The 20,641-nt window shown below is 38.2% G+C and overlaps 1 protein-coding gene across 3 annotated transcripts in view; it reads left to right on the top strand.

The window, feature by feature from the left end:
* LOC108970690 (mucin-19) overlaps nt 1-20,641 on the top strand; it is a gene marked incomplete at its 3' end in the record, with an annotated part of 244,357 nt that overhangs the window by 101,490 nt on the left and 122,226 nt on the right.

The raw sequence follows: 20,641 nt of genomic DNA, 5'->3' as shown, positions 1-20,641 counted from the left end.
AAATATCAACTGAATGCTTAAATTATATCATTGACGAATATTTGGGTCATTGGCAAAGTGCTTTTGCATGGATATTTAAAAATGAATGGAACAAGTTCCATCATTTCATTCCGAAGTCCAATCGACAGTCGTCCGAGTAGACTACATCCGATGAACCCGCTCCAAACCAAAGGAAAACGCAACAGGTTTCAAAATATTGCGCGCTGGGAAACTGAGGTCCATTTTGAAGCAAAGGACGAATCGTATTACAAAACTGGATATCGAAAATTTGAACGACCGCTATAATCAGTGTATAATATTTGATGGAACCTATCTTGAATAAATAAAAAGGAATTTTGTCAAAAAATATGTTTGCCATGGTAGGCCGGGGACTTTTTTGTTTGACTTGTTATACCAAGCTGCCGACATAAAAGGTACTACGTTTTTCTGGTCGGTAATCAATTTAGAAAACTAATATCTGTAAAAAAAGTTTGAATTTCGAACTGTGAACTGAAAAATAAATATTAGAGCGAGTTTGATTCCGAGGAACTCTGCATATATATTGGGAACTTTGCTTATATGCAGTCTTGACAGCCTGTATACTAAATTCGGGGCTTTCAAAAACACTATTTAAAAGTAAAGTGGCTAGCGCGACTCCGAGTTATTTTTTCAATCTTTTCCACACTTTGTTTGATCGGCCATTACTTCTGTTTTGTTGCGGATTTCAGTATTCTACGTCCTGGTAATGCTGTCTGGAGTCCTCCTCAAATTATGATCTATCCAGCTCCACTTTTCTTTTATTTGCGATTCCAGTTTCTGTTGTAGTTTTTATAATACTTAGTTATTCGTACTACTGCGTACTTTGTAGTCTTTATGCTCAATCATTATGAATTCTTTTTAAAATCGGATGAAATCCGAATTCTGAATATTTTACGTATCGATGATATAATTGTCCAGTGTTAACATGGTTCTATTCCAGTTCAAGCTTTGCTTGTCTAGTACTCGAACAATGCCGAGTTTAATACGGTACAAATTATGAGAAAAAACCAATTTTCAACTTACTTTTACTCAAAGATCAATGGATCATAAATGTCGAAGGAGGCGCAGCTTGCCAACGGATCAAAATTGAGGTTTTTAAAGATAGTCGGAAAATCAGTTTCAAATTATAACAAATGTTCCAAGACCGAAATGCTCATCAATTACACAAACAATAACGAACATTTTAAGTCAATTTACAATGAAAACCGTTAGTTAATGACTCGTTACTTTTTTTTCGATGGTAATTACGCGCAGCCACTTTTAAGCATATTCGTTAAAGTGTAAATGTCAATTGTCAACTGTCAAAAAGTGGAACCTCCAATCCATTCGATTGCCTTCATGAGCGCTTTGCATGCTTTTTAAAAGCTTACATATACATTATGCTCGCTGCTCTGTTTTTGTTCGAATCTATTTCCACTTTACACCCAGATTTACTGACTCCAATTTATTCGCTCGCAGTGACATAGTGTTTTAGGCGGTGCGTTGTAAACACACTTTGCAATCGCCGTGTCAATTTGTCACTCAAGGTTGTCAAAAAGCTTACGCAATAAAATCCAGCGACCACACAAAATGTTCAAAAACAAAATCGCATTGATCAATTTGACAGTTATAAAAAGTAAAAACAACTATGTGTTAAAAAAAAATATTAGAAATGAAGTTCATCACAATAAAAACAAAAGCGCAATGACGTTGCGGTCAAAACAACAATTAATTACAGCTTCAAAATAACTTTTGTCAATTAATGTCATACAAAATTCATGCATACATACCTACATATAGAGATTGACTGTTATATTGCTGTACTTAAATTTTGGGACAAGTTTGGGAAATTACAAGTCCATAAAGTGAAAAGTTACCGACTTGAATCGAACTAGTACGAACAGCAATTATTGGTTCTATCTTGCAAAGCCGTCTTTAAGACGAAAGTGTGACATATCTCTTAGCACATCAACTATTAAAACATAACACAGCTTCGGGAATACTAACTGGCCAATGTCTGGTGGTGACTTATGTCAGAATGGGACTGATATATCAAGGGGACTGTAGGAAATGTCTAAACCAGGACGACAGGGAACAATGGAGCATCTCTCGTGCACTTGTCCCGCATTGGCAAGACTACGCTGTAAGCATCTGGGTTCCCCACGGTATGGTACACTGGAGGGGTATCGATATTGAGGCCGCAGAGTCTGTTGAAATTCGATCCAAGCGCAGGCATCCTCAAGGACAACTACATCTCTGGACCTAGGAACTGAACTCCATCTTTTATCGTAAAATCTAGTATATGCGTGGCTAATTGGCCTACCAGGTTAACCTAATCTAACATAGCTTCTTGTATGATGATGAAGCACTTGTTTGAAATCAACTGTTTGTAAATGAATTGGTATCTACATGGTTGTAAAGGTGCGATGTTTCTATAATTTTAAATCGTGGATTCCATCCCAAAAGAACTGCAACGGCTTGGCAGCCAGAAATGAATCAAACCAATTTTTGATACCCCGTTCTGATGTAAACTTTGTTTCAGTGAGGCTGTTTTGAATCGATCGAGACAAATGGTAGTCAGAAAGCGGAGGAACTGCGCTATAAGACGTGTGTATCCTGGCAATCATTCACGTCTATTTCATAAGTTGTTGTCGGCAGCGTTCCGTACTAGTGAACTTACCTGGTTTTAGAAGCACATAATACAACAGGAACTTATAATCCTACCAAAAACATAATATTGTCTTGACAATATGGATTTTCAATTTTGCCATTGATTTGACTGCTTGGTCAGGTTTCCAATATATATTTTTTGCATTTAGGATATTCGAAATGGATCCATTTTTTATCACAATACAATGCAAAAACATGTAGAGTTCAAGCAGTATTTCTGACATAAAAAATTATTTTTCAGCCTTACAATGTATTAGATTGCAAATACTCGGCGAGTTCTTCTTGTATTTCGCGACAATTATTATCGAATAGTGGACGTCCCTCGCCTTTTAAATCTGAATAGGGAGAATATCGTGTACACAATTTCGTAGAATTGGAACCGAGTCGGTTTTCCGGTGTCTTCTACGGTCTGGTGTTGGACCTTTTTACATACGTTCATTGAGCTCAACAGGCGCAGGTCAATAACTAAAACTTATGCGACTGCGAAATCCTACTGGCTCAGAGTGAACCGCAAGAGTCCTTCGAACCACTGGCTCCTAGCAAAATCGCCACAATAAAAGGTGTTATGACTAGACACTGTAAGATAAGTTCTCACATGGTGCAGCTAAGTACTTGTTAGACGCCGCTTGCCAAAGATGTATAGAGGAAAGCAAGGTAGAATCATCATGTCACTTTTTACTCTGCTTCCCGGCTGTTGCCAGACTGACATTGAAATATCTCGGTAGACAGACCTTTGGCAAACCCAGAAAAGTTGCTGAGATTGATATTAACCACCTTAATAAATTTGTGTTAAGCTCAAAATGCAATCAAGGGGGATATCTCGTAAGAGGCTGTTGTTTCGTTTTCATTGGGTTTCATTGGTTTTTATGTGGCGAGTACCGAACCCAGCGCACAACGCTAGGAAAGGATGGTTCACCTTTTCACTTCAGATCGTCTTCAAGCGAATGTTCTTTGTCTACCTAGAGGATACTTCATCTAAGACCAGAAGTCGTGAGGTGCTTGAGCCATACTTCAAAGAATCATTGCTGCTCCCTGCAAATTGAATGGAAACGAACTTTCCTCACTTGCATGAACCTCTTCACATGGCTCAATCCTCCCATAAAGAGGAAGATCAAAAGCTTCCTAGATCTATGAGGATATCCACTTTTAGCAGTTTATGGGTAACACAAAAGACAAATATCTCACATCTATCGATTTTGGATCAATCCTAGGACCTGACCTAATTTAAAGCTTTGAAAGGCTGACATATTTATACTGAGAAAGATGTACGAATAGTTATAAACCCAATAGTTCATTTCTCAGCTCGGTTGTATTACGCTCACATGCATACATATATTAATATGAATTTTGGTAATATATCGGGTGATTTTTTTGAGGTTAGGATTTTCATGCATTAGTATTTGACAGATCACGTGGGATATCAGACATGGTGTCAAAGAGAAAGATGCTCAGTATGCTTTGACATTTCATCATGAATAGACTTACTAACGAGCAACGCTTGCAAATCATTGAATTTTATTACCAAAATCAGTGTTCGGTTCGAAATGTGTTTCGCGCTTTACGTCCGATTTATGGTCTACATAATCGACCAAGTGAGCAAACAATTAATGCGATTGTGACCAAGTTTCGCACTCAGTTTACTTTATTGGACATTAAACCAACCACACGAATGCGTACAGTGCGTACAGAAGAGAATATTGCGTCTGTTTCTGAGAGTGTGGCTGAAGACCGTGAAATGTCGATTCGTCGCCGTTCGCAGCAATTGGGTTTGTGTTATTCGACCACATGGAAGATTTTACGCAAAGATCTTGGTGTAAAACCGTATAAAATACAGCTCGTGCAAGAACTGAAGCCGAACGATCTGCCACAACGTCGAATTTTCAGTGAATGGGCCCTAGAAAAGTTGGCAGAAAATCCGCTTTTTTATCGACAAATTTTGTTCAGCGATGAGGCTCATTTCTGGTTGAATGGCTACGTAAATAAGCAAAATTGCCGCATTTGGGGTGAAGAGCAACCAGAAGCCGTTCAAGAACTGCCCATGCATCCCGAAAAATGCACTGTTTGGTGTGGTTTATACGCTGGTGGAATCATTGGACCGTATTTTTTCAAAGATGCCGTTGGACGCAACGTTACGGTGAATGGCGATCGCTATCGTTCGATGCTAACAAACTTTTTGTTGCCAAAAATGGAAGAACTGAACTTGGTTGACATGTGGTTTCAACAAGATGGCGCTACATGCCACACAGCTCGCGATTCTATGGCCATTTTGAGGGAAAACTTCGGAGAACAATTCATCTCAAGAAATGGACCCGTAAGTTGGCCACCAAGATCATGCGATTTAACGCCTTTAGACTATTTTTTGTGGGGCTACGTCAAGTCTAAAGTCTACAGAAATAAGCCAGCAACTATTCCAGCTTTGGAAGACAACATTTCCGAAGAAATTCGGGCTATTCCGGCCGAAATGCTCGAAAAAGTTGCCCAAAATTGGACTTTCCGAATGGACCACCTAAGACGCAGCCGCGGTCAACATTTAAATGAAATTATCTTCAAAAAGTAAATGTCATGAACCAATCTAACGTTTCAAATAAAGAACCGATGAGATTTTGCAAATTTTATGCGTTTTTTTTTTTAAAAAAGTTATCAAGCTCTTAAAAAATCACCCGATACAAAATAGATTTCACCAAATAATGAATTTTACGGAACAATGTCATGAGAACTGCCCATAATAGTCCACTATTACCTAAATCGCATTCCCATAGGGTTGAAATATAGTAGACATATAAAAAATATGTATTTTTGTATGTTTAAATGCCTTTACTCATATACATATATTTTATATTCATATTAAGATACGTACATACGTATTTAATAAAAGCTCGCCAATCGAGGAAATGATTGAAACTATCAAAGGCTGAATAAAACCACCTGTGACATTGGCTTTGATCTGAAAAGGGTATTAAATTAAAGCGTTAATGCAGAGCTTGACAAATTGATAAGGGAGAGCTGAAGTGCAGACTTGATTGGATGTCAATTAAACTTAATTTAACGGTAAATTACGCGTAATATGTACATAAGTGATTTTCAATAAATCACACATGATTTGACACTATTTATAAACGATGCAGGCAAATCGTTTTTGTTTATTTCCAATAGATTGAAAGCCAATTAATGATCACATTCAAAATTAATCAGCTCACAGGCTACAGAGGTCATGAACTTGTTTGGTGTATTTGAATAGTAATATAATTACTTCGTCATTGACGGCAGTAATTGGTTAAAAAATAATAATATAGGCATATACATATATACGAAGCTTAAACAAAGCTCACTCATTTATGATTTTTCCAGTAAAAGTAGTTTCGGAAGGTTAGACGTGAATGAAGAAGAGGTTTTTTATGGGAGGATAGATGGATGGGTCTAAAAAGGATTCTGGCGTAGGGGCGGGAGCATCCTCTGAGAATCTTGATATCTCTCTCTTTCTATCCGCCTACCAAACCCAGCGTCTTCCAAGCGGAAGTCTACTAAAGTGAAATTCTATTAAAGAACAGATAGTCAGGCGGCGCAGCCGACCTTGTCACCGCCAAAGATTAATTCCAATGTAGTCAGAAAATGTAGGTAGGCTTTAAGATCATTGTCAGGCTAACTCTACTTGACCACAATTTAGGTTCTCGGACGTAGGCACATTTTCGGCGTTGAAAAAACAAATAAGTTTAGTAAATTAGCAGACTCTGTAAACGGATCCGAAGGGGAAATAGTTGCTAGGAACGACCAAGAATGAGCTCAATATTGCATAAGCAAGACAGGATTATAACCAAAAACTTAATAAGTAGATATATAATTCCAACTACCATAGCATTGCATTGGCCATTTGGATATCTCTTTAAAAATGGAAAAGCCCTATGATAATACTTTCCCCAGGCTGTAAACTACAAGGGAATATGGAAACAGTTTCCACTTCTGATGATTGATTTTCTCTGTGAGTTTGACGTTAGAACCCTTAGAATTGATCAGGTACAAATCGTGAATGTCCACAAATGGTTTGAATACATAATAATTGAATAAAAATGGCGCATCAATTACTGCTACCAACCAACCTAGGTAAAGGGGCATTATCTTTATGAGGAAGAATATTTTTAAATTGATGGAGGACACAAAGATTCCAATTTGACAGCTAAGTCGCCGTTTCTTTCTGATATCAATGACTCCTAAGTATTAGTCAATAAGGCCAGAAGTTCGCCAGTTCTCTGTGACACTAAGAACCCCTAGGCATTAATCAATAGGATCAGTTGACAGACCGCTGTTAGGTTGTCAAAAATTTTTGGAGACGGCTAATATTAATCTCAATTCACCAAATGTGACAAGAGTATGTCTATCACGGGCTTTTAAATAAGTTAACATCAGTCTTACTAACCGTGAAGGAAAAACAAACTTGGGAACTTCTTACTAGCCGTTTCTTGCAATCTCACCGACTTGCAGTCTACGCTGTGTCCGAGCATAGGCATGAGAATTTCAACAGTTTTAGACTAGATTTAAAGGATACTTATATTAAATGCTTATCTCGAATATTTTTGTTGACTTGGACTCTTGGACTCTCTGAAAACAATAACTGCAGTAGATTTTTATTATTATTATTTTTCGATATTAAAAAACCATTCAAACAATAAACTTCTGAAAATTTGTGAGTCCTTATGTTATTCTAATAATATAATAAAAATCCTCTGCACCATATAACAGGACAGGGATGATGAGTGACTTGTAGAGTTTGGTCTTTGTTCATCGAGAGAGGACTTCACTTGTCAATTGCCTAATAAGTCCGAGGTGGCACCTGTTGGCAAGAGCTATTCTGCATTGAATTTCGAGGCTGACGTTGTTATTAAAATTATTTACGACTTCGAATTTATGACTGTCAACATTGACGTGGGAGCCAAGTCCCGAGTCCGACGTCTGTTTGTTCAATGACAGGAGATATTTCGTCTTGCCCTCGTTCACAACCAAACCTATACGCTTCGATTCCTTATCCAATTTGGAATTCTAATCAACGGGCATGCTTTCACTGGCATTCTGCAAAATGAAGAAGTGTTCCCTTCATAGAATCAGTATGCTTTATTCGTCAGTCACTAGATCACCTCTGAGGGTTATAAAAGATTATGTTTTGGCCTTGAACTCTTACGTTATTCGCCGTATCTTTTAGTAAAATTTTCGAGCAGTACCTCTGTCAGCTTGGCAAGCTCTTCGTACGTATTTCGTTCTCTCTCTTCTTTTTGTCTTCAAATGCTTGTAGGTTCCAAAATTTAGCTCTTGGAATTTATTCCATCCCACACGTGTTGTGGTCGAGGTAGGCAGTCAAGCCATATTTATAAACTGCTTTCTCTCCACTGCGACACGCCTGGAGCTGTATGTAAGGAACTTGAAATGCCGTGTCACAGTTCCCAAAATTAAAATATAGTCTGAAGATAATTATTTGTGTTATATTTATAAACTATGTTCAAAGGACGACCGCACAGAGAAAAAAAGACATCTGTGATAATCAAAAGATCGAGTAATACGAAAAATCTCGGAAAATGTTCGTTCATGTTTTTGAATTTAAGTTATGTATATGAAATGGTCCAACAATTGTCAACTAAAATATCTTGCCATGCAAATAATATAAGTATTGGAGACATCAGCGCCAGTCATATAGTTTAAATGCAAGTCAGATGGCCTGCTAACGTGTATATCTGTAGCTTAGAATAAAAACATGTGAGAATTTATAATAACACCTTAAAGATTTCCGTTGCAGACGTATTATTTCTGCAAAATACTTACTTCGAGGTAATTACTATTTACAGGTAACCTTTACATCCACTTACTGCAGCCTGAATCGGACAGCTTCACTAGCACGCGGAGCTAGATGGTCTGGAATTTCTTCGGAGGCGTTGGCACGCCACCAAGAAAAGAATGCCAATTTACTTATTCAAGCCATATTTATAAACGTGTAGAAATACTTTAGAATTTATGTACACACACAGAAGGTTATATAAATATAGATCAAGCCCGCTTTATCGCATATGAAAGTGCAGCTAACCCTGGCTGTCGTTGCTGAAAAGCTACTCCACTCGTGCTGCATACTGCCATTGAAGACAACAACCAAAAACGTAGACGCCAACAAACAGAGGGCGGCGGTTAAGCGGCATGTATGTGTCTACATTGAAGTGAGAAACAAATTAACGAATGTCAAAGCGTGCAGCAAGCAGTAAGAGCCGAAATGGAAATAAATTTTAAATAAGTCAACGAACAAGTCAGATAAAGATAAAAAGCTCCAATATTAACGCTTACTGCAATTATGCATTGAAAACGAAACGAAATGAAACGAAATGGAACGAAAACTTGTCACATGTTAATTTGTTGGCATCGCGCGCCGCCTTATCTTGATTTGTTATTGTTGTTCAAAATGCATTCATTTTCGTGCTTTTATTTTCATTTTGCTGTGCTGTATAGTCAGCTCTGGAGCGACGCGCCGCAAARTGAAAGGAAGTTGACCTTTAAAGTCTATTTGTGCGTTTTATCCAGCAAATAAAAGTGAAAAGACGCAACCAGCAACAGTAAGGCGTTAAGTGTTTCAAAAAATGTGTATATACCTAATGTAATATGCATGTATGTATGTGTACTAAAAATTAATGCGCGCAAATCGAATTGCTCACTTTAAGAGCATTCAAGTATAAAAGCTATTTAGGCAAATGTCATTGCGAGACTGCGTGATCCCTTACACATACACAAAATAATTAATAAGGCTCGAAGAAACTACAAGTAAAATCCAGTAGAGGTGACAATCTAGACCTAGACTTGGCTTTTTATTTAAGATTGAACATAATTCAGGCTCAAATGACGAGAAAAAAAAACTGCTCCGCGTAACTCGAGACAATTCCCAAAATAGTTTATAAGAAATTATTGTTGTTGAAAAGCGTTGACTTAAAAGGTTAGGTCGTTCTATGCCCCTTAATAAACTACTAATTTTACCAATGATTTCTGAGAGCAAGGAACAAGAAATCAAATTTCTCTTTTGTAGACTTTATCGAAATTATAGTTGAGAATAAAATTCTGTAATATATTATCCGAATAAAGGTTGCTTGTATCACATAAAACTAATCTTAATAGATAGTTTCTTCTTTATTGGCGTAGACACCGCTTACGCGATTATGGCCGAGTTTACAACAACGGAGGCTGTTTACTTCCTGTCGTTAAGAGTGTTTTTTACGAAACAGGGCCCAAACCCAGCCCACAACCTGTGGGAGGCATTACTTACGGCAGCCTAAGACCGAAAGTCGTGAGCTGCTTGAGTCRCATGTAAAAGGATCGCTTCGGGCAATTTTCAAGTGAATAGCGTTCAGAGAACTTTACTCACTTACGTGAAGTTCTACACATGACTCCATCCTCCATCAAGATAGTTATGGTATTATTTTATATATAATATATAAATGGTCATGATGAAAAGATCATCTGTCCCTCTGACCTGTCCGTGCGTCCATGCAAGCAACCAAGGAAGGTCAGTTCAAAAGATGGGCATAATCAGGCCACCTCCGCGCCCACAAAGCGCCCTTAAGCGCAAACTTATAAAGTGTCATAACTAAGCACTGCATTTTGGTATAAAATTGTACTCTGGTATAGGAGACCACAATTTCAACCAAATTTGYTGTGTCAAARTGGKWCTTTAAATTTTTAAGAACCCAAAAACCAAATATGTGGACTGATATTTTACCGAACGTATCTATAAATCTGTAGGGGTGTTGTATTGTAATTCGAGAAAAATATTTTTGTGGTGTTGGCATGCTCTTACTTAAAATCGGAATATTACTAAGAAAAGCCAACATAAACCTAATATAAATATTATTGAAATTCGTGTTTGCTTTACATCGCATCTAAACTTATGTAATAAATCTTAATGAAATTCGAAAACAAAACCCTTTCGAAAAACAGTACCTATGTTTTAGTTGAAATCATAACTTAGAAGTTGGATGAAGGAAAAACAAACTTGGATTTTTGGCAGACATTTTTGCAAAAAAATTAAAATTTTCGCAAAATTTATTTTTTACAAATAGTTTTAATTGAAGAAAAAGAATATTCTTGTTACAAGTCTTTAAGAATTGTAGTATATCTCAAAGACCTGTGTATAACTAAAAATCTCTAGAAATCTTGCCAACCGACTTTGAAAACACAGTTTCGAGAAAAACGCGTTCAAAGGCAACCCACTAAGCCTGGCTAACCTCGAACACAGAAGTTCTCAAGGCTACATCTCCGCAAGTATGACACGGAATAACTTGAAATTTTAGGACAATAGTTTAGAGGGGTTTTAGAATTGAATAAAATAATAAACAAATTCGGTTTTTTTGAAACCCGTAAACCCATGTAACCCCTAAAATAACTAACGTCAGGGTAATATTATCCCTAGTCCTCGTACACTGAATATAAGAATTTCCAAGTACGCTTTTGGCTTTATATCTTATATATTAGTCAATCTGTGAGGTTTCCTAATGAAATTTAAGAAGCCTCTTTGTCTAGCTTGTCTATGTCGTAATACCAGTCAGGTCAAATTATTTCCTAGCTACCATACACCTTATATAAGAAAGTTGCTAAGAATTATATAAGCATTTCCAGTTTCCGGTTGGCTTTATATTTAATTATTGGTCAATATATAATATATCATATCAAAAMGTTGACMAAAACTTACAGWTGTTCAAAAATGAGTGAAAATAATGAAAAAATTCGCAATGTTTTGAAATCTTTGTATAAAAAAGGAGAGAATGCCACGCAAGCCACCAATGAAATTTGTGAACTTTACGGCGACGAAGCTGTATCTTGTAGACTTTTTCGACTATCCAACAGAAGTGTAAACCATACATTTAACGATAAATAAAATGTGTCTATTTACTAGCTATCGAAAGACCTAGTTTACCCTGCAAACTTTAGCGTAACTTTCCAAAAAATATGACAAGWCAGTGGACTATTCTGAACACTTCATTGCCCACGATCTAAAACAAAAACACTCTCATAATGTTTTGCTGCTTTCACACAATGTGAACACTTTTTATGCAGTGCTACCGCAAACTCTATTACAAACGAAGCTCCGAGAGGAAGGCGACAAAGCTGACAGTGCATAAAAAATTACAAGCAAATACCAATAGGTAGAGTGGTGCGAAAGAGCAGAACCGGGCCAGGCCGGGCTGATGGTGGCGAAGCAACAAATGGCTAAAGCGAAGCGGAAAAATCGAATGCAACCGATCCGGTGGCAATTTTTCATTGAACCGTATTTTTATGCGGTTTTAGCATATATATTACAAAAAAGACAAGCGAGCACAGCAGGAACAGCACAACAGATTTGAGCAAAAATACGAACGGGTAAATGGCAATAAAAACGGCGGCAACAGCGACGACAACGAGCTTGCGGTGCTCGCCAAGGTGCGACAGGAAAACGCCGGSTGTTGCCACATTAAACCGCTGCGCGAAGCAGCTCAAGAGTGGCTGACCTGACCACCGTCAATAAGGGAATGCATGTAAATGGAGGGAAAGGTCGTAAACTGGTTTACCATTTTGCCGTTTTTTCGCGTTTTTGCAAACTAAAAGCTGCTCTGCGGTAAAATAAAGTACGCGAACTGCCTAGTACTAGTTAATACTTGGTCACAGGCTGGATTTAGAGTTGCTTGTTCTATGCTGATAATGTCTTTTGTTGTTGTTGTTTTTATTAAAGTGTTGCAAGTACTTTCAATAAGGTGAGTTGCGGGCTGTCGTTCGTAGTCGCTGCAAGCGGTTGGCCACAGCTGTTGCGCTAACTGTAWGGCAATCTTTCGGTTGAATGCACGTCCTATCAGCATTTTGCTTGCATATACTTTACTTCTGTGCACATACTAAMTATGTGAGTATTATGTAAATCACAGCAATTAGTTATACATGGAATGCATGTGCGTGTGTCATAATTTGCATGGAATTGTGGAAATGCAAATGCAAATATACTATATATTAGCGCCTTTGGTTATTTGGTTAGAGAAGTGGATATGGTAGTATATATAATATGTATAGATTAGAGTGGGTCAATCCTCATACTATAAAATAGGATGCGGGAAATGTTCTACCGATCATTCTGAACAACTTTAAGAGGCATGGTCCAAAAGAGAGGTTTCAAGCCAGCGATTTTTGAGGTGAAGTTTAAATAATCTGAGTAATTAGTTATACTCGTATGGGAGATATGTGATATAGTTGTCTGATCTTGCCGATTCCGACAAATGATTAATAGAATATCAAATCTCTTCTTCTTGATTGGCGTAGTCACMGCTTACGCGATTATAGCCGAGTTAACAACAGCGCGCCAGTCGTTTCTTCTTTCGCTACGTGGCGCCAATTAGATATTCCAAGTGAAGCCAGGTCCTTTTCCACTTGGTCCTTCCAACGGAGTGGAGGTCTTCCTCTTCCTCTGCTTCCCCCGGCGGGTACTGCGTCGAATACTTTCAGAAATGGAGTGTTTTCGTCCATCCGAACAACATGACCTAGCCAGCGTAKCCACTGTCTTTTAATTCGCTGAACTATGTCAATGTGGTCCGCAAAGGACCATATGTTTTTCCCGGAACTTTTCTCTCGAAAACTCGCAAACGTCGACACATTCGTTGTTGACATCGCCCAAGATTCTGCACCATATAGCAGGACGGGAATTATGAGTGACTTATAGAGTTTGGTTTTTGTTTGTCGGGAGAGGACTTTGCTTCTCAATTGCCTACTCAATCCGAAGTATCACCTGTTGGCAAGAGTTATCCTGCGTTGGATTTCTAGGCTGACATTTTTGGTGGTGTTTACGCTGGTTCCAAGATAGACGAAATTATCTACAACTTTAAAGCTATGACTGTCAACAGTGACGTGAGTACCAAGTCGCGAGTGCGACGACTGTTTGTTTGATGACAGGAGATATTTCGTCTTGCCCTTGTTCACTTCCAGACCAATTTGTGTTGCTTCCTTGTCCAGTCTGGAGAAAGCAGAACTAACGGCGCGAGAGTTGAGGCCGATGATATCAATGCGACGATATATTGACAAGAATTAGGCATAAGACAGCCTTTTATGCTGCCAGACCACTGCCGTCATATAGAGGTCTATTGGGAAAGTCCAGAGCTACCCCCTAAGTAAGTAGCCTAGCAGCAATCAAAGCTTTAAATTCGTTTCGTATATTGGTCAGAACTGTCTTGGAAAGTTAGGCAGAAATGAAAGATCTGGCACTTTTACAGAGGCACCAAAGGCAACGAGTTAGTTAATGACATTTCCAATAGCGCTGTATGGCCCGAAAACCAGATCAACCTTGGAAAACCTATGCATTRTTTATACGACGATTTGGACAGAAGGTTGGTATGGAAAATGAAAATGCTATAAAATAGTAGATCGGAAATAGACAAAGGTTCTACTGGTACTCGATTGAAGAGATAATACATGATTGGTATACTTATTGGTCACAGTCTGGTGTCGATAGGCTGGCAGATCGATACTACTGCGGGAAAAAAACAGCAGGCAAACAATGCGACATCTGTTGTGAACTWGTTCTGCATGAAAAAGTATACGCTACAAAATGACTACTTCTCATGGACTTTTTAATGAAACTACATCTGGTATTGCAAACCACGAAAACTAGTCTACGGGTGGGTCGTTAGCCTGTCAGACTACCGTAACCAATTCAAATCTTTCGCTCTTGACATTCTCTAAAGCTGCTCAGTGGTTGTCTTAAATATAATTTTRAAGAAGACTTACTGACTTTTTATAAAAAAAAAAACGAAGTATCACTGTTAAATCTGAAGATAAATGAAACTTCTTGAGCATCTCAAAAATATTTAAAAAAAAGCCTTTTTCTAGATTCGGGAAAGCAAAAAAGCCTAGAAGCAAGCAAAAGAAATCAAAAGATTATTTTTAAATCATGGCATGAGTGTAAAGCATCGCAGATAGCGTTCGAATCTCCCTAAGTTTCCCCTCRAACTAGAATATGAAGTATTGACTAATCATGCATTAAACACAACYTTAAACATATTCTAAAAAAAACAATAAAACAAATGCAGGGTTACCAACTGCACCCTACAAATAAATCACATTTGAAGAGCATTTTTATCAGAAGCGTCAAAAAAATGCAACAAGAACAAACCGCAATGTAGACAAGAACGCAATGAAAAAGTTAAACCATGAATCTGCCAACGATTCTCTCGATGCCTATTTGCGTGCACTAAACCTTAGCAATTTAACCAAACGCATGGTCGGTTGCTAGTTTTTTTGAGGTACGCAGGAGGAGGAAACTAGTGTTGTGCTACCCGGCTCCCTACGCTTGGGAACGCGCCATATTTGCCTTGCAAATTTTCATGTCATGGAAATTTTTCACTTACTCAAACGCCACAAAAATGCAACAGACATGGGCGGGTGCGAAAAGAATGGCACGTCGGTAATTTTCATATACCACATCAAATTAGATGTTGCTAAAAGTCAGATGAACGCGTTGCGACGCGAAAAGGTGTACGCACACAAGCACGTGGGTTGCGGCRATGGAGTGGAATATGAGAAAAAAATGGAAGCAAGTGAAAGAGGGAAGTGTCTGGGAGGTTAAGTAGATGCAAAAAGCGAGCAAGCGAAATGGTACTAAAACAAATTTACGAGTCACTGCGGGGCCAATGCGTTGCGTTCGGTCGACGGAGACGGCAGCTGGCGTCGAACTGGAGCCGAGTAAGTTATTTGCATGCTAAGAGTACATGTGGGATGTTATTGTAGTTAAATATGCAGTTGTAAAGCATTTCTGTCGTTGGAACTGTGCGTTCGCCTCGTTTGGAGAGTGAGGATATGTAATACAAGGCTTGCGATACAGATGAAGAAGGTAAAAACAATACCCTACCTTTATCGCTAGTGGTAGATAAAGTGACGAGAATATAAACGAAATGTATAATCATGATATTATAGAGTTCTTATCTGTGAATGGTCTAATGTCAGCTGATAACAAAGTAGAGYTGAATTTTTTACACTGATGGAATAGCGTCTCTAGGGGAAGAATGGCAAACACAAATCGACCAAAATGGTACTAATTTGTTCATTTATTTATTTTTATAAATATAAAAAAACATAAGTTTGAAGTTGGTCATTGATTAGAAATACGAAAAGACTTTTTCGACTTCCCAATATGTAAATAAATAAGTAGAGTGACGAGCTCAGTCGTTCTTGTCATGTTTCTCTGTACATCTGTCTGTATACTTTTAAGAAATCGATCTGATATTTTACACGTATCCTTGCCTCCCAAGTAGTTGCGTATTTGTTGGAACCACGGATATCGAATCACTATTGCATATAGCTGCCATACAAACTGACCAATCCAACTCATGTCCTAGTATGGAAAACTCYTTCATTTGACGAGATATCTTCAGAAAATTTACCAAAAATTATTCTTTAAAGAAAGCTATAATATTCGAATAAAATGTACAGATCGAACCTCTATTGCATATAGCTGCCATACAGACAAACTGATCTAACTCAAATCGTTGAATGATATATAATCTCTATTCTGATCAAGTCGCTGGCATACAGAATATGTCCGGAATGTAATAGAACTGCTGTTCTTACCCCTTACTGTACTTCGGAGCTTACGTGAACTGACTGGATTCGGYAGAGGGCGTTCCTAGCTAACGAACGAGCTGCTTGTCAGTTGGATCCGAGCATCTGGAGAGTTAGGACAAGTATTTTCGAGCGATGTATTTCTGTGAATGGTGCAGGCCGAAAATGCAGCGGTCGTTAGAGCAGAGGTCCGCGATTAAATTCTGTGAGAAACTCGGTAAATCTGCGACAGAGACGTTTGATATGATCGGTGGCACCAAGCCTTTTTTGGGGGCCGAGAAGACGAATAAGCAAATCTAAAGTGAAAACAATGCTAATTGTCTTTTTCAACGTCAAGTTTTCTGTAAAGTCCTCAAGAGACTCAAACGATGTTTCCTTGCMTGGAAAGGCCGATGAAAGGCAAAGCATTTTGAGACGACAGAGARGATCCAAGCAGCATGTACCTCAGCTCTTGAAGCTATTCCGGAGAATGCCTTTCGTGACGCCTTCAATGCTGGGAAATCGCGCGGGCAGCGCTGCATCGACGTAAAAGTTGCGTATTGTGAAAGTTTTTGAAGAATTGTTCACTGGTTCAATAAAACTTTTAAATCGACTTAGTCCTTTTACTTTCCGTACAAACCCCGTATAGCTGGCATACAAACTGACARATTCAACTCAAGTCCTTGAAAGGAAAGTTTTGTATTTGTGAAACAGAAGTTAACGTTTTTTTTTTTATATTAAAATTACTATATACTTGCAYTTAAAACTATTTCACTGAAACCAGATATGAATCTCACCAGTTTACTTAAATTTCYACTCATATGCTACACATGATTTGTTATTGTTGTATAATATAAATCTACTTAATAAAATGGCATATCCTTTAGCCTCTTTAGCTGTTAAAAAATTAGGAAATTTGGTAAACTTCAGAGTAATTTGGTGCCGGCAGTCCAGAGAGTGCCAGCCTTTAGCGCGAAAGAGCTCGCATTTATATAATAAATCTTCGCCAGCACTTGTGAGCTTTGCGCTTCCAGAGCAATAAAATGAATGAGGTAATGCCACTAAGGCCTGCTAACAACAGATATCACCAGTTGGCTAGCCTGGTTGCAAGCTGCATATTCAATTGCTGAAATTCCACTACTTTTACGCTTTCATTTAGCTGGAGCAGCTTGGTTGCTTGCGCCAGAATTATGAATGGCAGGGTAAAGGGTTAAATGCGTCGCGCTTGACTCCGTGACATAGGCGGTGGCGGCGCTGCAGCAATGTTGTCTGTTTGGCGCTTGATGGTGGCGCATGGCGGACAGAGCTATTGCATATAAAGTGAATATTCTTCAGCTGCTTGCAGCTTTATGCAACTTCTAGTGTGTGTGTGTGTGTGTTTGGCAGACAACTTGTAAGTTGTCGTCAGCTGCTCGCGTACGCGCCACATCTATCCGCATTACGAACATTTCCTATGGTTTTTTCTGGAAGCTGTGCCGCATTTAAATTGAATTTGTGCACTTTGCACTCCTTTCACTTCGTCTTGCGCTTTATTTAGCCAAAAATTCAATTTGCATGTAATAAAACACTCGGCGCTCGCTATCAATCTTCCGTCTTCGTGTCGCTTCTTTTAGGCATAGTGCGACTTTTATTCGCCTGCTGGGAGAAGTGCATGCAAGAAAGAAGCGAAAACGAACAAGTGGAAGGAACGTTGACTTTGGCGGCACCGAAGCTGGAATACCCTACACAAGTAAATAAACTTGCTTAGAAGAGCTTAATTTTGAGCCGTCAAATAGATAGAAAAAAAATAGAGGTTTTGTACTATGAACTATGGTTTACTGTGGCCTCTCCTATATCGTTTAAGGTCACAAAGATCCAGCACTCTGAATAATTCCAGAAGTTTGCTAGGGGCGATGGAGGTGATGTGATCCCTGTCGAAGTAGATGGATCCAATGACCTTGAGCCTGCTTCTACAAATTGCTAAGCAATTAAAAATCAGGTGTTCTGGAGTTTCCAGTTGGACAAGTCTTACTTGACCCTGCATTGCGAAATGGAGATGGAATTTATCTCGGGGTACGTTGATCATATCTCTAAACTTTGCTAGGTTGTAACCTCATAATAATAACTTGCAATGCATTGTTCTTGGCCTATCATCCTAAAAGCCGCCGCAGAGTGGGCTAGTTCGTCGTCTAACTCATTGCCGATTACCCTTTTATGACTCGGCACCCAGACTAGGTGTACATGGTTGCAAACTGATCAATTTGCATGGCAGCTATATACATACCATATGATATTGATCCGATATATAAAATATTATTCGAGATTATAGCGTTGGTTTRGATTAGTTTGTYCTAAAATTTTTGAAGGTATSTTCTCAAATAAAAAAGTTATCCATACAAAGATTTGAGTTTGATTCATCAGTTTGTATGACAACTATATGCAATAGCTATCCGATATCAGCAGTTCCGAGAAATGATTATCATCTTAGTGAGAAAAGGGCGTATGTAAAATTCCGGGTCGATATGCCAAAAACTGAGCTTCTTCTTGGTTCTTGGTGTTCCAAACATACCCCTTTAATATGAATGTATATCCTGCTGAGGGTATATCCTGCTCAGGGTATAAATTCCCGCAGCAGCAGCACCATTTCGAACGCAAAATACATATACCGACATATATGTATATATGTTTATAAGGCAGCTCACAACATGCAAATCGTCAATTAAGTTCCACATAAATATGAAGTTAAATATGGATGTAAGAAACCTTGCACACATTTCCTCTATATACATATATTTCTATGATTTTGGGTAACTGTGCGCAAGAACTACTAAGCGCGCCCTAAGCATGCCAAAACAAAGCAGCGAAACCGCGTCCGTACATCTTCGCTGGCAGCGGTTTTTGTTTTTTTTTTTTTTCAGAGTTCGTTACACTCGATCAGTCGGTTGAATGGAACGTTTGTACTTATGCGGTTCTTACATGTCAGCGTCTAATGCGCTTTCCGCTAATTTCCGCACATTCAAAGCAAGTTAATATTTTTTGTTATAATCTCTTGCCACATTTCTTTTTTGATCTGCCAACCTACGCGGCGCCAATGGCTCAGTAATGGAGATGCTTCAGTTATTAAGGCCATTATTTTCACATTTAATGATTACAGTTATTATGATGCTCAAAGTTTTTCGTACAGCTTGGAAGCCTCAGCTACGACCCATATTTGCGCTGTAATTGTCCAAAATAGACAATTATCAACTAAAAACAGTTAATTCGAAATCAATCATAAACGCAACTGTATTTGCTGACTAACTGTACGCTGACCGTCCACTTTTTTCTGCTGGCGAATCGTAGTGATGTTAGCGAATTTCTGTTTAACAAGGTTTGATTTTTTTTTTTTTTTTTTTTTTTGAGATAGAAAAAGACTCTCTTATTAATTCATTAAAGTCGACTGGAAATTCGAAAATCTTTATATTAGGCAAGAGAGGGCTAAGCGACATATCGACCAGCAATAATATAGCTAATATAATATTATTATATATTTATATATTATAATATATAAAATATTCTCTCCGAGTTTGAACAATATTTTTCCCAGACTTATCGATATTTTCGTTAAAGAATCAATTATACGCACTGGGGTCCACACTATCGGTAACTGAAACAGTTACATACATATTATATATTCCGATTCCAAGTTTTTTAGGAAGTGAAGTGAAGTGCTGGAATTTATAAGTGTATTTTGTAAAAAGTAGGAGCCGTTTTTATCTGAGTGGGCGTGGTTACTATCCGATTACATCCATTWTCATATGGTTTGAGGGAATGCTGAAAGTAATCATCCTCAGCAATTTTTTTAAACACCCCTAACCGATCTCCAGAAGAAGCTCCGAAGAAAAAAATGTCGGTCGGTGTGGAAGATTTTCTGTTTAAAATTATGTATGTATCTATGTACAATCGAGAAATCAAAACGTATTATATTTAAAAACTACTAAAAATTTTCACAAAACACATTTACGTTGCCTAAAATTTCCAATTATCTTCTTACAAAACCGTGATCAAATTGATAGGTGAATTTTGTTATATTTTTTAAATCATTATTTATTCTTCCATATCCATTTCATCACAAGTAATCCCCTGCAATACACTTATGCCAACGAATTTTCCAGTCCCCATAGCACTTATAAAAATCTTCCGTCGTCATGGCCATCAGAGCCTCTTCGATAAGCTTTTATATCCTCAATTGCGTCAAAACGAAGTCCTCAGAGTGGTGTTTTGAGTTTGCTGGATAGCCAGAAGTCACATTTGGACAAATAAGGCGAATACGCTAGTTGCGGCACGATATTGGTTGAAAGTTGGCTAATGACTCATGAAAAATCAATGCAGTATGCCACGGTGCATTATCGTGGTGCAAAAACCATGAGTTCTCGGTCCATAATTCCGGCTT

The sequence above is a fragment of the Bactrocera latifrons genome, unplaced genomic scaffold (assembly GCF_001853355.1).
Source record: "Bactrocera latifrons isolate USDA-ARS-PBARC rearing strain unplaced genomic scaffold, ASM185335v1 scaffold_309, whole genome shotgun sequence".
In the NCBI taxonomy this organism is placed as follows: Eukaryota; Metazoa; Arthropoda; class Insecta; order Diptera; family Tephritidae; genus Bactrocera; species Bactrocera latifrons.
The sequence above is the reverse complement of the archived record's forward strand: the minus strand, read 5'-3'. Positions and strand labels throughout refer to the sequence as shown.